Source organism: Pristiophorus japonicus, chromosome 3 (genome assembly GCF_044704955.1).
Source record: "Pristiophorus japonicus isolate sPriJap1 chromosome 3, sPriJap1.hap1, whole genome shotgun sequence".
NCBI lineage: Eukaryota > Metazoa > Chordata > Chondrichthyes > Pristiophoridae > Pristiophorus > Pristiophorus japonicus.
Window position 1 is genome coordinate 166,614,456 of NC_091979.1, and position 14,846 is coordinate 166,629,301.

Sequence of the window (14,846 nt, forward strand, 5' to 3'; positions counted from 1 at the left end):
CCCCTGCGGTCATCTCCCTCCAAAACAGATACCACCTTGAGTACTATTGGGGGGAGATGGCCAATCAAGGAAAGGCAGCAGCAGCCAAGTTCATGGCGCAGGAGAGCAGGAAAAAAAAGAGTGGGAGAGCTATGGTGGTAGGGGATTCTATTGTAAGGGGAATAGATAGGTACTTCTGCGGCGCAAACGAGACTCCAGGATGGTATGTTGCCTCCCTAGTGCAAGGGTCAAGAATGTCTCGGAGCGGCTGCAGGGCATTCTGAAGGAGAAGTGTGAACAGCCAGTTGTCATGGTGCATATAGGCACCAACGATATAGGTAAAAAGTGGGATGAGGTCCTACAAGCTGAAATTAGGGAGCTAGGAGTTAAATTGAAAAGTAAGACCTCAAAGGTAGCAATCTCAGGACTGCTACCAGTGCCACGTGCTAGTCAGAGTAGAAATAGCAGCATAGTTATGATGAATACGTGGCTTGAGGAATGGTGCAAGAGGGAGGGATTCAAATTCCTGGGACATTGGAACCGGTTCTGGGGAAGGTGGGACCAGTACAAACCGGATAGTCTGCACCTGGGCAGGACTGGAACCAACTAGGGGGGAGTGTTTGCTAGCGCTGTTGGGGAGGATTTAAACTAATAGGGCAGGGGAATGGGAACCTATGCAGGGAGACAGAGGGAAGTAAAATGGGGGCAAAAGCAAAAGGTATAAAGGAGAAAAGTAAAAGTGGAGGGCAGAGAAATCAAAAGGCAAAAACCAAAAAGGGCCACATTACAACATAATTCTAAAAGGACAAAGAATGTTAAAAAAACAAGCCTGAAGGCTCTGTGTCTCAATGCGAGGAGCATTCGTAATAAGGTGGATGAAATAACTACGCAGATAGCTAGCTGTTAACGGATATGATGTAATTGGGATTACGGAGACATGGCTGCAGGGTGACCAAGGCTGGGAACTCAACATCCAGGGGTATTTAATATTCAACAAAGATAAACTGAAAGGAAAAGGAGGTGGGGTAGCATTGCTGGTTGAAGAGGAGATTAACCCAATAGTAAGGAAGAACATTAGCTTGGATGAGGTGGGATCTGTATGGGTAGTGCTGCGGAACACCAAAGGGCAGAAAACGCGAGAGAGAGTTGTGTACAGACCACCAAACAGTCATAGTGAGGTTGGGGATGGCATCAAACAGGAAATTAGGGATGTGTGCAATAAAGGTAAAGTAGTTATCATGGGTGACTTTAATCTACAGAGATTGGGTTAAACAAACTGGTAGCAATACGGTGGTGGGGGATGTCATGGAGTGTATAAGGGATGGTTTTCTAGACCAGTATGTCGAGGAACCAACTAGAGAGCTGGCCATCCGAGACTGGATGTTGTGTAATGAGAGAGGATTAATTAGCAATCTTGTTGTGCGAGGCCCCTTAGGGAAGAGTAACCATAATATGGCAAATTCTTCATTAAGATGGAGAGTGACACAGTTAATTCAAAGACTAGAGTCCTGAACTTAAAGATAGGTAACTTCAACGGTATGAGACGTGAATTGGCTAGGATAGACTGGCGAATGATATTAAAGGGTTGACGGTGGATAGGCAATGGCAGACATTTAAAGATCACATGGATGAGCTTCAACAATTGTACATCCCTGTCTGGCGGAAAAATAAAACGGGGAAGGTGGCTCAACCGTGGCTTACAAGTGAAATTAGGGATAGTGTTAAATCCAAGGAACAGGCATATAAATTGACCAAATAAAGCAGCTAACCTGAGGACTGGGAGAAATTTAGAGTTCAGCAGAGGAGGACGAAGAGTTTAATTAGGAGGGGGAAAATAGAAAATGGGAGTAAGCTTGCAGGGAACATAAAAACTGACTGCAAAAGCTTCTACAGATACGTGAAGAGAAAAAGATTAGTGAAGACAAATGTAGAACCCTTACAGTCAGAATCAGGTGAATTTATAATGGAGAACAAAGAAATGGCAGACCAATTGAACAAATATTTTGGTTCTGTCTTCACTAAGGAAGACAGAAATAACCTTCCGGAAGTACTAGTGGACAGAGGGTCTAGTGAGAAGGAAGAAGGAAAGGAAATCCTGATTCGTCAGCAAATTATGTTAGGAAAATTAATGGGATTGAAGGCCGATAAATCCCCAGGGCCTGATAGTCTGCATCTCAAGAGTACTTAAGGAAGTGGCCCTAGAAATAGTGGATGCATTGGTGGTCATTTTCCAACATTCTATAGACTGTGGATCAATTCCTATGGGTAGCTAATGTAACCCCACGTTTTAAAAAAGGAGGGATGAGAGAAAATGGGTAATTATAGACCGGTTAGCCTGACATCAGTGGTGGCGAAAATGTTGAAATCAATTATTAAAGTGTAATAGCAGCACATTTGGAAAGCAGTGACAGGATCGGTCCAAGTCAGCATGGATTTATGAAAGGGAAATCATGCTTGACAAATCTTCTAGAATTTTTTGAGGATGTAACTAGTAGAGTGGACAAGGGAGAACCAGTGAATGTGGTGTATTTAGACTTTCAAAAGGCTTTTGACAAGGTCCCATACAAGAGATTGGTGTGCAAAACTGAAGCACATGGTATTGGTGGTAATGTACTGATGTGGATCGAGAACTGGTTGGCAGACAGGAAGCAAAGAGTAGGAATAAACGGGTCCTTTTCAGAATGGCAGGCAGTGAATAATGGGGTACCGCAAGGTTCAGTGCTGGGACCCCAGCTATTTACAATATACATTAATGATTTAGATGAAGGAATTGAATGTAATATCTCCAAGTTTGCAGATGACACTAAGCTGGGTGGCGGTGTGAACTGTGAGGAGGATACTAAGAGGCACGCAGGGTGACTTGGACAGGTTTGGTGAGTGGGCAAATGCATGGCAGATGCGGTATAATGTAGATAAATGTGAGGTTATCCACTTTGGTGGTACAAACAGGAATGCAGATTATCTGAATGGTGACAGATTAGTAAAAGGGGGGGTGCAACAAGACCTGGGTGTCATGGTACATCAGTAATTGAAAGTTTGCATACAGGTACAGCAGGCGGTAAAGGCAGCAAATGGCATGTTGGCCTTCATAGCAAGAGGATTTTGAGTATAGGAGCAGGGAGGTCTTACTACAGTTGTACAGAGCCTTGGTGAGGCCACACCTTGAATATTGTGTACAGTTTTGGTCTCCTAATCTGAGGAAGGAGATTCTTGCTATTGAGGGAGTGCAGCGAAGGTTCACCAGACTGATTCCCGGGATGACAGGACTGACATATGAAGAAAGACTGGATCGACTAGGCTTATATTCAATGGAATTTAGAAGAATGAGAGGGGATCTCATAGAAACATATCACATTGACGGGATTGGACAGGTTAGATGCAGGAAGAATGTTCCCGATGTTGGGGACGTCCAGAACCAGGGGACACAGTCTAAGGATAAGGGGTAAGCTATTTAGTACTGAAATGAGGAGAAACTTCTTCACTCAGAGAGTTGTGAGCATGTAGGATTCTCAGAAAGCTGTTGAGGCCAGTTCGTTAGATATATTCAAAAGGGAGTTAGATGTGGCCCTTATGGCTAAAGGGATCAAGGGGTATGGAGATAAAGCAGGGATAGGGTAGGGAAGTGAAGTGGATGATCAGCCATGATCATATTGAATAGTGGTGCAGGCTCGAAGGGCCGAATGGCCATCTCCTGCACCTATTTTCTATGTTTCTATGTTGTGTATATGGACCATCATAAGGCATTTGATAAAGTACTATATAATAGGCTTTTTAGCAATATTGAAGCCCATGGGATAAAAGGGGCAGTAGCAGCATGTATACGAAATTAGCTGACGGATAGAAAACAGAGAGTTGTGATGAATGGCTGTATTGGGACTGGAGAGAGGTATACAGTGGTGTTTACCAGGGTTCAGTACTTGTACCATTGCTGTTTTTGATATACATTAATGACTTGGAGGCTCAGGACACAATTTCAAAATTTGCAGATGACACAAAACTTGGAAGTGTAGTAAACAGTGAGGAAGAGAGTAAAAGACTTCAAGAGGACATAGACAGGCTGGTGAATGAGCGGGCACATGGCAGATGAAATTCAACGCAGAAAAGTGAGAGGTGATATATGTTGGCAGGAAGAATGAGGAGAGACAATACAAGAAAAATACAATTTTAAAGGGGATGCAAGAAGAGAGAGAACGGGGGTGTCTTTGCACTTTCAAGTACAAAAGTCATAAAATTATGCTGAACCTACATAAACCACTAGTTCAGCCCCAGCTGGAGTATTGTGTCCAATTGTGGGCAGCACACTTTTGGAAGGACATGAAGGCTTTGGAGAAAGTACAAGAGAGATTTACGAGAATGGTTTCAGGCATTACAGTTACTGGAGAAGCTGGGGTTGATCTCCTTAGAGCACAGAAGACTACGAGTAGAGTTGATTGAGGTGTTTAAAATCATGAATGGGTTTTAGATAGAGTAAATAAAGAGAAACTGTTTCTAATGGCTGACGGTCAATAACCAGAGGGCACAGATTTAGTTGAGTGGCAAAAGAACCAGCGGTGACATGAGAAAAAGTTTTTTTAAATACGAGTGGTTAGGATTTGGAATGCACTGCCTTATCGGGTGGTGGAAACAGATTCAATAGTAGCTTTCAACAGGAGAAAAATTGCAGTGATATGGGGAAAGAGTGGGGGAGTGGGACTAACTAGATTGCTCCTCGAAAGAGCTGGTGCAGACTCTCATCATCATCATAGGCAGTCCCTCGGAATCTAAAAGTGAGTTCTTAGGTGACTGAACAGTCCAATTCGAGAACCACAGTCCCTGTCACAGTGGGACAGACAGCCTTTAAGGGAAAAAGTGGGTGGGACTAGTTTGCTGCACACTCTTTCCACTGCCTGTGCTTGATTTCTGCAAGCTCTTGGCGATGAGACTCGAGGTGTTCAGCGCCCTCCCGGATGCACTTCCTCCAGTTAGGGCGGTCTTGGACCAGGGACTCCCAGTTGTCGATGGAGATGTTGCACTTTATCAGGGAGGTTTTGAGGGTGTCCTTGAAACGTTTCCTGCGCTTGTTTGCCGTGAAAGAGTTCAGAGTAGAGTGCTTGCTTTGGGAGTCTCGTGTCAGGTATGCGAACAATATGGCCTGCCCAGAAGAATGGCTTCCTTCTGTGGTGTACTATGATTCTACGGGCCAGAATTTGCATTGTGTATGATGACATACTCTCGGAGTATGCCATCATATCGCCTTTGAAATGGACTGCAAGATCGGGAGCGCATGAGCTAAATATCGAACATGCAATCTATCAAGTTCTGACTCGACAGTTGATCCTCACCGATGGGGAAATCCTCACTGCTGGCACAGAGTTGGGCGAATTGCCCACCAACTACCCAGCAATTACGGCCGGAAATTTTACGGCTGATGCAAACAGGTGCAGGGCGAAAGGGATACCTCAAAAAATCCAAAGCATTGCTCGGCATGTTTTAACATTATTTAGCTCACATAAGTCAGGAGTTCGGCAAATCGGGAGGCCTTGTGAGTTGGCGAGTCGGGAGGCCCGGAGGACCCGAGGGTAGGGGAGGCCCGGAGGACCCGAGGGTAGGGGAGGCCCGGAGGACCCGAGGGTAGGGGAGGCCCGGAGGACCCGAGGGTTCGAGAGGTCAGGAGTCCGAGGAGCAGGAGGCCCGGAGGTCGGCGAAGAGTTCGCTTCTGGCAAGGAGCTCACAGCCCTTGACCGGGCAGGTAAATGATTGGTAAGTATCTCTCTTTCATGGATTTGTGAAAGGTAAATCATGCTTGACAAATCTTCTGGAATTTTTTGAGGATGTTTCCAGTAGAGTGGACAAGGGAGAACCAGTTGATGTGGTGTATTTGGACTTTCAGAAGACTTTCGACAAGGTCCCACACAAGCGATTAATGTGCAAAGTTAAAGCACATCGGATTGGGGGTAGTGTGCTGACATGGATTGAGAACTGGTTGTCAGACAGGAAGCAAAGAGTAGGAGTAAATGGGTAGTTTTCAGAATGGCAGGCAGTGACTAGTGGGGTACCGCAAGGTTCTGTGCTGGGGCCCCAGCAGTTTACATTGTACATTAATGATTTAGACGAGGGGATTAAATGTAGTATCTCCAAATTTGCAAATGACACTAAGTTGGGTGGCAGTGTGAGCTGCGAGGAGGATGCTATGAGGCTGCAGAGTGACTTGGATAGGTTAGGTGAGTGGGCAAATGCATAGCAGATGAAGTATAATGTGGATAAATGTGAGGTTATCCACTTTGGTTGTAAAAACAGAGAGACAGACTATTATCTGAAGGGTGACAGATTAGGAAAAGGGAAGGTGCAACGAGACCAGGGTGCCATGGTGCATCAGTCATTGAAGGTTGGCATGCAGGTACAGCAGGCGGTTAAGAAAGCAAATGGCATGTTGGCCTTCATAGCGAGGGGATTTGAGTACAGGGGCAGGGAGGTGTTGCTACAGTTGTACAGGACCTTGGTGAGGCCACACCTGGAGTATTGTGTGCAATTTTGGTCTCCTAATTTGAGGAAGGACATTCTTGCTATTGAGGGAGTGCAGCGAAGGTTCACCAGACTGATTCTCGGGATGGCGGGACTGACATATCAAGAAAGACTGGATCAACTGGGCTTGTATTCACTGGAGTTCAGAGGAATGAGAGGGGATGTCATAGGAACGTTTAAAATTCTGACAGGTTTAGACAGGTTAGATGCAGGAATAATGTTCCCAATGTTGGGGAAGTCCAGAACCAGGGGTCACAGTCTAAGGATAAGGGGTAAGCCATTTAGGACCGAGATGAGGATAAACTTCTTCACCCAGAGAGTGGTGAACCTGTGGAATTCTCAACCACAGAAAGTTGTTGAGGCCAATTCACTAAATATATTCAAAAAGGAGTTAGATGTAATCCTTACTACTCGGGGGATCAAGGGGTATGGCGAGAAAGCAGGAATGGGGTACTGAAGTTGCATGTTCAGCCATGAACTCATTGATTGGCGGTGCAGACTTGAAGGGCCGAATGGCCTACTCATGCACCTATTTTCTATGTTTCTATGTTTCTCTTCTTAATCAGATAAGTTTAAATAGAGGGATGGCAGGGGAGCTCAATCCTGTGAAGTGCATGTCCTGCGGCATGTGGGAAGTTCTGGACACTTCACGCGGCCTAGACAGCCACGTGTGCAAGAGGTGACTCCAACTTCAACTACTCGAGCTCCGTGTTTCGGAGCTTGAGCAGCGGGTGGAGTCACTACAATGCATCTGCGAGGCTGAGAGCTACGTGGATAGCACGTTTCAGGAGGTGGTCACCCCGCAGCTTAAAAGCGTGTAGGCAGAGGGGCAGTAGGTAAACACCAGAAGGAGGAAGAGCACTAGGCAGGTAGTGCAGGCGCGCCCCCCGCCCGCCCGAGTCCATCTTGCTTTCCAAGCGATATTCTCTTTTGCGTACCGGTGAAGGTGATGATGCCTCTGGGGAGTGCAGCTAGAGCCAAGTCCAAGGCACCATGGGTGGCACAGCTGCACAGGGAGGAGGGACAAAGAATAAAAAAGCTGTAGTGGTAGGGGATTCAATAGTTAGGGGAACAGAGAGGCGTTTCTGCGGCCGTAGACGTGACTCTAGGATAGTCTGGTGCCGCCCTGGTGCCAGGGTCAAGGATGTCACAGAATGGACGCAGGGTATTCTGGGGACAGAGGGTAAACAGCTAGAGGTCGTGGTCCATATCAGGACCAATGACATAGGTAGAAAGAAGGATGAGGTCCTGCAGGCAGAATTTAGGGAGCTCGGAGGAAAGTTAAAGGGTAGGACCTCAAAGTTAGTAATCTCCGGGTTACTATCGGTGCTGCGTGCTAATGAGTACAAGAATAGAAGGACAGAAAGGATGAACGCATGGCTGGAGAATTCGTGTCGCAGGCAGGCTTTTAAATTCCTGAGGCATTGGGACCGCTTCTGGGGGAGATGGGACCTGTTCAACCCGAACGGGTGGGAGCTCAACAGCGCCAGAACCAATATCCTCGCGGGGAGTTTTGCTAGTGTTGTTGGGAAGAGTTTAAACTAGCTTGGTAGGGGGATGGGAACCAGAGAACAAATTCAATAGGGGGGGGGAAGGAAGTAAAACAGAAATTGGATAGCAAAAATGTAGAAAGTGAATCTGTAAGACAGAGGAAACAAGGGTTAGTAAGTAGTAATCAAGGATGTCTTCATGTGCTAAATGGTATATACTTTATTGCAAGCATTATAGCGAATAAGGCAGATGAGCTAAGAGCACAGGTAAACACTTGGGAGTATGACATTATAGCCATTACAGAGACATGGCTGAAAGAGGGGCAGGTTTGTCAGTTCAATATTCCTGGTTACAGGAATTTTTAGACAAGACGGGGACGAGGGGGGACACTGTATTGATTAAAGAAACTATTACATCTGCGAGGAGGGATGATATGTTAGAGGGATCAAGTCAGGCCGTATGGGTCGAACTGAAAAATAAAAAAGGGGCGATCACACTGCTGTGCATGTATTATAGACCCCCAAACAGTGAGAGGGAGGTAGAAGTGCAAATATGTAGGTAAATTTTTGTGAAGTCCAAAAACCATACGGCAGTAATAATAGGGGATTTTAACTAACCTAATATTGATTGGGACAAATATAGAGTGAAGGGTATAGAGATGTGGATTTAAGAGAACTTTTTTAGTGAGTATGTAACAAGTCCAACACAAGAGGGGGCGATTTTGGATTTAGTTTTGGGGAATGAAGCTGGGCAGGTGGAAGGGGTATCAGTGGGGGAGCACTTGGGTGCCAGTGACCATAATTCAGTCAAATTCAAGGTAGTTGTGGATAAGGACAAGGATAGACCAGGAATAAAAGTCTAAAAAATTGGGGAAAAGCTAACTTTGCTAAGTTGAGATGTGATTTGGCCACAATGGACTAGAAACAGCTACTTGTAGGTAAATCAGTGTCGGAACAGTGGGAGGTATTCAAGGAGGAGATCCGGAGGTTTCAGGCCAAACATGTGCCGTTAAAGAAAAAGGGCGGGAATAACAATTCTAGAGCCCCCTGGATGTCTAGGGACTTACAGGGGAGGATAAAGAAAAAAAGCGAAACTTGTCACATACCGATGGCTAAATACTGTAGAATCTTTGGAGGAATATAGGGCCCAAGTTTCCACATGATTTGCGCCTGATTTTTAGGAGCAACTGGTGGAGAACGGACTATCTTAGAAATCACAATTCTCCACATTTTTTTTTTCTGCCATTCTAGTCAGTTAGAACAGTTTCACTTTGGAACAGAATTTTTTCTTCAAAAGGGGGCGTGTCCGGCCACTGACACCTGATTTCAAAGTTTCCACAGTGAAAACGTACTCCAAACTAACTTAGAATGGAGCAAGTGAAGATTTTTGTAGAACTGAAAAAACCTTGTCTACACATTAAAAAATCAGGCGCAGGTTACAAATTAGGCATCGGGAATGAGGTGGGGGGGGAGGGGAAGTCATTAAATTCTATAATAAATCCTTATTTATACTTATACAAATATTATACAAATAAATCCAACCTGAATAAAAATTTATAAGCAAAGAAAAGATTAAATAAACCATCTTCCTACCTGTGTGAAAGTGCTTCAGCCAGGGAGAATGCTGCAGGAAGCCTCACAAGTTGAGGCAGCCGTTCCCGTGGGGGGGGAGGAAGGAGGCAGCCGTTCGTTCCGGCGGGGGGGGGGGGGGGAGGAGGAAGCCGTTCGTTCCCGCCGGGGGGGGTGGGGAACGGCTGCCTCAACTTTCTGAGGCTTCCTGCAGCCTTCTCACTGCTGCAAGAAGCCTCAGTGCTGATGGCAATGTGCTTTTATTAAAAAATGTTCAAAAATTAAACAGCTACAACGAACTACAAAAATGGCCGAGTGCCAATGTTTTCTTCACACTGCGCGTGCGCGAACGCTCCAACGCGCACGCGCAGGGTTGCCGGCAGGAAAAAAACCTAATTTAAATGGTACCCGCCCCCTCCCACTTACAAAATCGGTGCGAGTGGTAGGCTCCGCCCCCTGGGCGCCACGCCAAGCAGACATGGAGCTGCAGGGCGCTCCAGAATCGCGCGTTTTTTTCCCGGCGCGAAAAATGGGCGCCCAGCTCGGAGTGGTGCCCGTTTTTTATCGTGTGGAAACTTGGGCCCATAGAGAGTTCAGAGGTAAAATTAAAAAGGATATTAGGAATGCTATGAGAGAGCATGAAAAATTCTTGGCAAGTAAAATTAAGGAAAACCCAAACATGTTCAATAAGTATATTAAGAGCAAGAGGATAACTAAAGAAAGGGTAGGGCCTATTAGTGAACATGAGGGTAATCTGTGTGTGGAGGCAGAAGATGTTGATATGGTTCTTAATGAATACTTTGCATCTGTTTTCACAAAGGAAAGGGGCAATGCAGATACTGCTATCGAGGAGGAGTGTGAAATTCTGGATGAAATAAATAGAGAGGGAGGAGATAATAAGCGGTTTAGCAGCTTTGAAAGTAGATAAATCGCCAGGCCCGGATGAAATGCATCCCAGGCTGCTGAGCGAAGTAAAAAAGGAAATAGCAGAGGCCTTGACCATCATTTTCCAGTCCTCTTTGGATTTGGGTATGGTGCCGGAGGCCTGCTAATGTGGTACCCTTGTTTAAGAATGGAGAAAGGAATAGGCCGAGTAATTACAGGCCTGTCAGCCTAACCTCAGTGGTGGGAAAATTACTGGAAAAAATCCTGAAAGATAGGATAAATCTACATTTAGAAAGGCAAGGATTAATTAGGGACAGTCAGCACGGATTTATTGCGAGAAGTTCGTGTTTGACTAACCTGATTGAATTTTTTGAGGAGATAACCAGGAGGGTCAATGAGGGTAGTATGTACGATGTAGTGTAAATGGACTTTAGCAAAGCTTTTATAAGGTCCCGCATGGTAGACTGGTCACGAAGGTTAAAGCCCATAGGATCCAGGGCAAAGTGGGAACATAAAAACTGACTGCAAAAGCTTCTATAGATATGTGAAGAGAAAAAGATTAATGAAGACAAATGTAGCTCCCTCGTAGTCAGAATCAGGTGAATTTATAATGGGGAATAAAGAAATGGCAGACCAATTGAATAAATACTTTGGTTCTGTCTTCACTAAGGAAGACACAAATAACCTTCTGGAAATACTAGGGGACCAAGGGTCTAGCGAGAAGGAGGAACTGAAAGAAATCATTATTAGTCAGGAAATTGTGTTAGGGAAATTGATAGGATTGAAGGCCGATAAATCCCCAGGGCCTGATAGTCTGCATCCCAGAGTACTTAAGGAAGTGGCCCTCGAAATAGTAAATGCATTGGTGATCATTTTCCAACACTCTATAGACTCTGGATCAGTTCCTATGGATTGGAGGGTAGCTAATGTAACCCGACTTTTTAAAAAAGGAGGGAGAGAGAAAACCGATTAGCCTGACATCAGTAGTGGGGAAAATGTTGGAATCAATTATTAAAGATGTAATAGCAGCGCATTTGGAAAGCAGTGACAGGATCGGTCCAAGGCAGCATGGATTTATGAAAGGGAAATCATGCTTGACAAATCTTCTAGAATTTTTTGAGGATGTAACTAGTAGAGTGGACATGGGAGAACCAGTGGATGTGGTATATTTGGACTTTCAATAGGCTTTTGACAAGGTCCCACACAAAAGATTAGTGTGCAAAATTAAAGCACATAGCATTGGGAGTAATGTATTGATGTGGATAGAGAACTGGTTGGCAGACAGGAAGCAAAGAGTGGGAAGAAACGGGTCCTTTTCAGAATAGCAGGCAGTGACTAGTGCGGTACCGCAAGGTTCAGTGCTGGAATCCCAGCTATTTACAATATACATTAATGATTTAGACAAAGGAATTGAATGTAATATCTCCAAGTTTGTAGATGACACTAAGCTGGGTGGTGGTGTGAGCTGTGAGGAGGATGCTAAGAGGCTGCAGGGTGACACGATGGGCCAAAATGGCCTCCTTCTGCACTGCAGATTTCTATGTTTCTATGAAAGTAAAACTGAAACTGGAACATTACAACAGATGGAAGCACCAGAGCTCAGTTTGAATAATTTAGCCATGGGCTTCGTAGAATTGCAGAGATTATTTTGTTCGTTCGTTTTAGTGTCTACACATTTAATTTCTATATTATTCAAATATTGATGTTGAAGCTTGGTCCTGTCATTTCGCCAGTTTGTGCGTGTGGGTCAATCTGAGTGTCACTGTTCAGTCTCTGTACCTCATGGAGTTGTGACCAATTGAATTCAATCGATACTAACTCCCAAATAAAGAACAAAATGTTAAACTTAATATATTTATATCTTATTTCCTGACATTAAAGCTTTTAACGTCACAGTGCAGTGCTGCTGTCATTGACCGAGCCCGTTTTGTGAGTGGACTACGCAACATTCAGTGTGTCAGGTGCCAGCCTGCACCCACCTTTCTCCTATAAGCCTGATGCAATGGTTCCTACATATCTGTCAGCATTGTAAGAGGAAACTCGTCACTTCCACTGATTGGAGCACCAAGCCCACATGATCCCAGGTACGCTTCCGCACATGCTGTGCCCAGGATACATGGTCCATTGTGCTGCCCCCTAGTACGCAGCGTCAAACAGCAAGTTCGCGAAGGAGGGTCCCCATCGGGTAAGTGCACATTCTATTCAGATGTTGGCAGCGTACCTCGTAGGTACTCCACCGACTGCAAAATCCAGGCCATTAATTCTACAAACTATTGGTGTACCATATTGAGAACTGTTATCAAGCTTTTTGTAGTGATATGGTCTGTCATATGGTATCATCAGATACAATCCTCCATGGAAGGTTCCTTCAGTAATAGGGGAGGCAGTGACTCAGTCATTGCTGCATTGTAGAAAAGGATGAGAGAATAGAGGCCAGCTTTCTGGTGCCGTGATGTCCACCTTCTGGGGTAATTCAGCCTTTGGTCTGAAAGGGATATTATTTACTGGTTGAGCCTCTAGCTAGGTAGTATAACTGCCAAGCTAGGTTTTTCAAAATCATCTTCACAATAGCATGTGAGCGGACTGAGCGCTGCTGCTTTTTGAAGCTCTTAAGTATTATACCCATGTCAAGCAATTCTTTCATAATTCCAACAGCCTTTTCCAAAGGGTTGATGGAAAATCTTCACTATTTTAACCTTTTTCTGGTGATACACGGCTTTGCCATGAATAACAAATCTCACATACTTGGTAACTTAAAGATGGGTACGCCTGAAGGAAGCTCCTTAAATATAGAGGGCTCTGTGACTGTACAGAGTGTGTCAAGCCTGACTTGAAACAGGTTTACTAAATGAACCCTTGCCGAAGTCCACAAAGTCCATAAATGCTCACTTAAAAACCGTAGCGGGTTTGTCTCCTAATGCTGCATTTATTTTACATTAACGCCTTTGGAGACTGTGCTAAAATATAAATTAAGCTATGATAAGGCATCGAGAACCACTTCCCAATGTGGATTTTCAAGGGAGTTTCTGGCAGCAAAGCATCACCTGGAGCAAACAACTTACATATATAGCGCCGTTAATGTAATAAAAGATCCCAAGACACATCTCAAATGGATATAAAGAAAATGGAGCTGAGCCAAGAAAGGAGAAATTAGGAGTGTCTGAAAACCTAAACGATGAGATGAGTCTTGAGGTGGTTTTTAAAAGGTGAAGAGAAATGGAGAGAGTTCCAAGGTGTCATGATAGTAGACAAGAGGAAGAAGCAGTAGAGGCAGCTGCAGAGATGGTTTTGGTATCTGAGATGAAGAACTTCATGAACCCCTCCCTTGCAGTTGCTGTTTGAGGAGAGTTGAGGGGCTGAATGAGAAGCACTGGGAAAAAGGGCTCTGAGGTTGTCCTTGCCTGCCAGGAGGATCCTGGGCTAATACACATTTTTTGGATTTGGTAAGTGAAGCGCAACAGTGTTTCATATGGTACAGCTAGATCTGGTGATTGACTAGGCCAACTGTGCATCAAGTGCATTTGAATTTGTACTCTTTTGACTTGAGTATTGAAGGCAGAGATGAGGGAGCAACTAAACAGGTCGACAACACGGGTGTCATAACTGGTGTAGGACCAAAGGCAAGGGCATTGGTAATCTATGAGTGTGTTTGTGAGGGAGCTGGTGGAAGAGTTTTTCTTCCAAGAGCAAATTGTATGAATAGTGGGATGGAGGAGGGTAGGGTGGATATGTGTGGTAAGGGAGGTAAAAAAACATAAATAGTGATAAGGGTGGTAAAAATACATCAATGGCTGCCTCTGGTGACACTGAATGCTATTTTGTGTGTCTTGACCTTATTTTTTTTTTAAAAAAAGGTTAACAAATGTGACTTTTAAACAACTGCACCAATAGTTGCTTCGGTATTGCATCTGATGCTGTAAATCTACCCAGCAATGTAAAAATGGCAAATTCAATGCATCAACAGCCTTAGCATAAAGTGGAACAGTCACCATTAGAAACAGTGCAAGGCAAGATATACCACTGCACTGAGTGAAGATAGTTTTCAACTGATGCAATGACACCAGCCAACATAGATTTTGACCAATTAAATTAATCTAAAAATAATTAAATGCCTTTAGAAACCAATGATAATTATGCAGAAACAGAAAAAAAAACACAAAAACTTCTTTTAAAAAAAAAATTGCACTGATTTCATCAGAGAATCAGCAACATCGATCTACCAAATTGTTGCCTGAGGCACTTACTGAAAGAGGGGCTTTATACCTCCATATCCTGACTAGTTATGTGTCCAATACCGAAGCGGCCTTAGGTTCCAATACTGGGATAAAAATACATTTTTATGCTTGGGCCACGGCTGGTGTGACACCAGATCAGTACTAATCCATAGGATAAATATTGTGACCAATCCTGTAAAAGGTGTTA

General features: G+C 44.4%; 1 protein-coding gene across 1 annotated transcript in view; it reads right to left on the minus strand.

The window, feature by feature from the left end:
- LOC139254652 (calcium-responsive transcription factor-like) overlaps nucleotides 1–14,846 on the minus strand; it is a 118,921-nt gene that overhangs the window by 40,104 nt on the left and 63,971 nt on the right. The gene's annotated exons all lie outside the window — the stretch shown is intronic.